The sequence below is a fragment of the Limulus polyphemus genome, unplaced genomic scaffold (assembly GCF_000517525.1).
Source record: "Limulus polyphemus unplaced genomic scaffold, Limulus_polyphemus-2.1.2 Scaffold194, whole genome shotgun sequence".
Taxonomy (NCBI): Eukaryota; Metazoa; Arthropoda; class Merostomata; order Xiphosura; family Limulidae; genus Limulus; species Limulus polyphemus.
Window position 1 is genome coordinate 633,580 of NW_013665804.1, and position 4,559 is coordinate 638,138.

Here is a 4,559-nt window from a genome sequence, read left to right on the forward strand (position 1 = left end):
GTTGAATAATGGCTAGTATTCTTCTTATACTGGCTTCTCATCTGTCCTTGCTCTCCACAGTTCCAACAACCTTTCTAGGTAGCAGCCTTTCCTGCTTTGGCATCTTCCCTGTGTTGAAGTTGCCAGCATTGAACTCTCTTGTGCCCTGGTTTATTACAGTGCCAGCAAAGTCCCTCAAACTTCTCTGAAAGCTGCCCTTTTCTGGCCTTGAATCCTGATGACTGTACCAACCTTGGTAGTTCTGTGCTGGACTCAACTTAAGATTCGAATTCAAGAGCTCTGGCCATTGCATCCTGCATAGTAAAGGGGTGTGCTTGCTTTACTTGTATCTTTAGTTGTGGACTGTCCAAGGCATCTACAAACTGATCCCTAAGCAACAACTTGAGGACATCGGGTAGTGCAGTTGGGTAGGCCTTGTGTGCCATACTTTCCAAATCCAGGCTCTCCCCTTTAGCACGGACTCTCGTCCTAATCCTAGCCCTGTAGACTTCAGACTGATTTTGGGTTCCATGTCTGAATTCTAGAGCAGCTACCAGTACCCTATAGTTGCGCCAGTCATCTGCTGACAACTGTCCGAGTATCTCCAGTAGTTGTCCCTTCAAGCTCGTTGCCAGAAATACTGCCTTCTGCTCCTCTGTCCATTCATTCATCTCTGCCAGTAGCTCAAATTGTGCTCTATATGCTTCCTACGGTGCCTTCCCATCAAATTCCTGTGGCTTCCTTTGTACAAGATCACCCCTACTGCTGACATTCGTATCTGGGATGTGACTTCTAACAGGACTGAAGATATCTGCATTAGGGTTTAGCTAAAGGATCCGGAATGGACTTGCTGTTGTCTGGGTCTGATTAAGTCGATGGTTAATGTATCCTCCTTGTGTAAAAGACAATAAATCATCTTTCAATGTATTTAATTGAAATTTACTAAGCTTTTCCATTTGTACTTCTTGTTCCAGTTGCCACTGCTGTAGTCTCTCTTCTTGTTTATTTTCTCTTTCTTCTTGTTTCTTTTCTTTTTCCTCCAACAACTGCTGTAATCTCTTTTCTTGTTTCTTTTCTCGTTCTTCTTGTTTCTTTCTTTTTCCTCCAACAACTGCTGTAATCTCTCTTCTTGTTTCTTTTCTCGTTCTTCTTGTTTCTTTCTTTTTCCTCCAACAACTGCTGTAATCTCTCTTCTTGTTTATTTTGCTGTTGGAGCTGCCACTGTTGCAGGTTTTCTTGCAACTGCTGTTGTCTGTCTTCTTGTTTCTTTTGCTGTTCTTGTATTACTGCCATCAAATCTGCTAAGCTGTAGTTTGATTTGCCACTTCTCATTTCCATTTTTTTTTCACTTTTCAATCCTACTCCTGACACCAATTTGTTACATCTTTGTATGTTCGTCTGTTAATTTTTCTGTGATACAAGTCCTTTCTTAAATAAAACTAGTTTATTCTTCCTCAATACAACTTTGCAATATGCTTAATTTCCACAGTTACTTTAACTTAAACACACGCTATAATTCACAACAATTCACTTACTTTACTACCACGCTTGACTCAATTGTCCATCTCTATTTCCGCCTGTCAGCAACTATAGTTCCGATCTCTGTATCTGCTATCCTCGGTTCCCACCGACCGTAACTGCTGTCCTTGTTTCCCCACTCTCCCCTGTCTTCTTTGTCTAGCGCACTTATATATATATATACACAATAATACTGCCCGCGTAGCCTCTTCCAGAATCTTCTAGACACTCATCACGTGCTACCAGCATTACTTGACTTCCTCTGTCGTAACACACTAGCGTTTTTCGCGAATCTTCTAGATACTCATTACGTGTTACCAATGTCGCGTGACTTCTGCTGTCGTAACAATACTAATAAAATTTGTTATTTGTAAATTAAGTAGTATTTTATCAATCTGATTTATAATCCATGTACACCACAAGTGACTGGCTTCTCACATAAAACATAAGTTTCAAAACTAGGGATATAACAGAATTTTATTCTACATGCTTGAAAGATTACTCTAGCTATGTGACTTTGAACAATACTGGATGACAGTAGGCTATATTTCATTTGTTCCAGGTTTACAGTTGTGATGTTGTGAGATGTTATATTTTTACTTTATTTTAGGCTTGTGTAAGGCAATTATTAATTCTTTATGTTATTGTCATTAAGTTGGTAATGAGTCACATAACAAATAATCAAAACATTTCAGAGGTGGTGGCACCAAAAGTGTCTTTGCCCCCAGGTGCTGAAAACCCTTGCTATGCCACTGCATCTATAAAGTACACACCCATCTAATTTCAGTATAAAATTTGCCTAGAATGCTGGCGAGATACATTGTTGGTAAATTAGATGAATCAATGTATTTTCACTGTGGTGCAAAAAATCGTCGTCTGGAAACTTCTGCTGCGACGTTACCCATGCATGGTATGATCTTAACAACCTGACAACGTTGGAGTGATTTGTTTCCCGGCTTTACAGCTAACACTGAAAATGTTTTGTACCACGTGCCAGAGGGTAAAATAAACCAACTATACAGATGCCGCCCATTTCACTCCCTAGGCAAGAAATGATCTGTTGATATCATAACCAGTCAATAACTGTTCAATACAGACTGTTAATATATTAATGCTCTAAAAACATAAATGTTCATGAAGCACCATATGTAGCACCCATATGCATGGATACATATGGTCTGTAAACAAATAATGAGTGTTTGATTAAAACTTAATAAAAAAAGTATTAAAAAAGGTTATTTTTCAATTGCCACTTTAGTGAGCCTTAGCTCAAACTTTTCCTAACTTTTTATGGGGGGGGCAATGAGATATATAAATGGGCCAATTCTAAAATTATATTAATGTGCAGGATAAGCTTGTGAAGTCTAGTGACATTTCAGTCACCCACAATGGGCTATCTGTGCTTTGTAATCCAACACAAGGAACTAAACTCAGGATTTCTATGTTCTATGTACAAAATCTTATCACTGACCCAATGTTCTATGCATGGGTACTTTACATTTTTTCTTTTTTTGAATTTTACATAAGTTCAATGTGTAAACCTATATCCCATTAATATTTTAACATACACAATATCTGCAAACAAGGTCCATATTTGAATGTTATTTTCAGGAAAAATGCAAGAGCACCACACACAAATATTTCAGATATCAGTTCTTTCAAAACTTTCTCACATGTTTAGAATGACCTATATATCTCTTCACCTTTGGTGAAATTGTGTGCTTTTGTAAGTATATGTGTAAATACTCCATGTATTAGTAAAGTCAGGATTACCTTGCCTTTTGTGGATCGTCTCTTTCCTCAGTCAAATTTTGTGTGGTTCAAAGAATAACTTAGTATAAGAGTATTGTTCACATTCCAATATATATATGAAACATCATTCACACATACATACATTTAACTTATATATATAATGATAGATGTGGGTTATATATCATCTTCAAACTTCTCAAATTTACTCTCATCAAGACCTCTTACTGTTTCACAGATTACTTAGAAAAACTAGTTTTACAAAGTATCCCAAGTTGAACACCTTTACTACTCAAGTGGTCTAGGTTTTGTTAGCAACTTTAGAAAAAAAGAAAATGTTATATCTCCTAATCAACACTGATACCTTTAGTATTTATCAATATTCTTAGTGATTAATGCAATGCAACAGCCACAGGGAACAAACCCTTTATGAGTAAGTTTACAAATTTATCCTAAGTAATGTAAATATATTATACTGTGCAATTAAATATTACCATAAAATTAATAAAATCATCATAATAAAGACCAATAATCAAATGACCTAATCAATAACAATGGTGTTTTATATTATGTTTCAAAGTAAGGAATAATTATGCATAAACAGACACTCTGCAATGTTAACTTACGTCAAAAATAAAACAAACTCAATCTACAAGTTACTTGTCACTGTAGCCAACTTGCAATTAAGACAGCTAAGAATATAGTTAGCATTTTATTCAAACTTACAAGTTAACAAAACCAGCAATACAGCTTAAAGAATGTTTAACACGGGCTGGAATCTAAAGCACACTATCCAACAAAGACCACCATGGCATAAGCTCTAAAAAGTATTATTTATTCCTTGCAATTGTTGTCCTATAACAGTATTTCTAAATCTATATGTATAAAGACAAAATGTGTTTGCACTCTTAACTCCTCCAAGCCTATTGGGTCAATCTTAACCGAAATTTGTATGTAAACACTATGAACTGTGTGGAGTATTCTAAAGGGGTCAAAATTGAATTTAATTCCATTTCTATTTTGTAAGGCCTGTTGGTTAATTACTCCCAGCCTATTGATTCAATGTCAAACAATCTTAGCAGGTTGATGCTTTAGACAATGTTGAATATTCTAAAGGAATTCAAGGTCAAAGTATGACAGCTGCTGGATTATTTCTCAAACAACCATGCTTTTCTCATGGTCTATGAGATGTAGCATCTTCAATGGTGGAATCACCTCAAAATCTTTATTTATTGGTAGATGGAAAGAAAACTGCAAATGTTGTTTATGAAGAAGATTTATTAGAACTTTAAAATTATGAGATATAGTTTATG

At 36.0% G+C, this 4,559-nt stretch overlaps 1 protein-coding gene across 3 annotated transcripts in view; it reads right to left on the bottom strand.

Moving 5' to 3' along the window:
• The window catches only part of LOC106478266 (protein phosphatase Slingshot-like), a 97,171-nt gene that overhangs the window by 55,084 nt on the left and 37,528 nt on the right, over window positions 1–4,559 (bottom strand). The gene's annotated exons all lie outside the window — the stretch shown is intronic.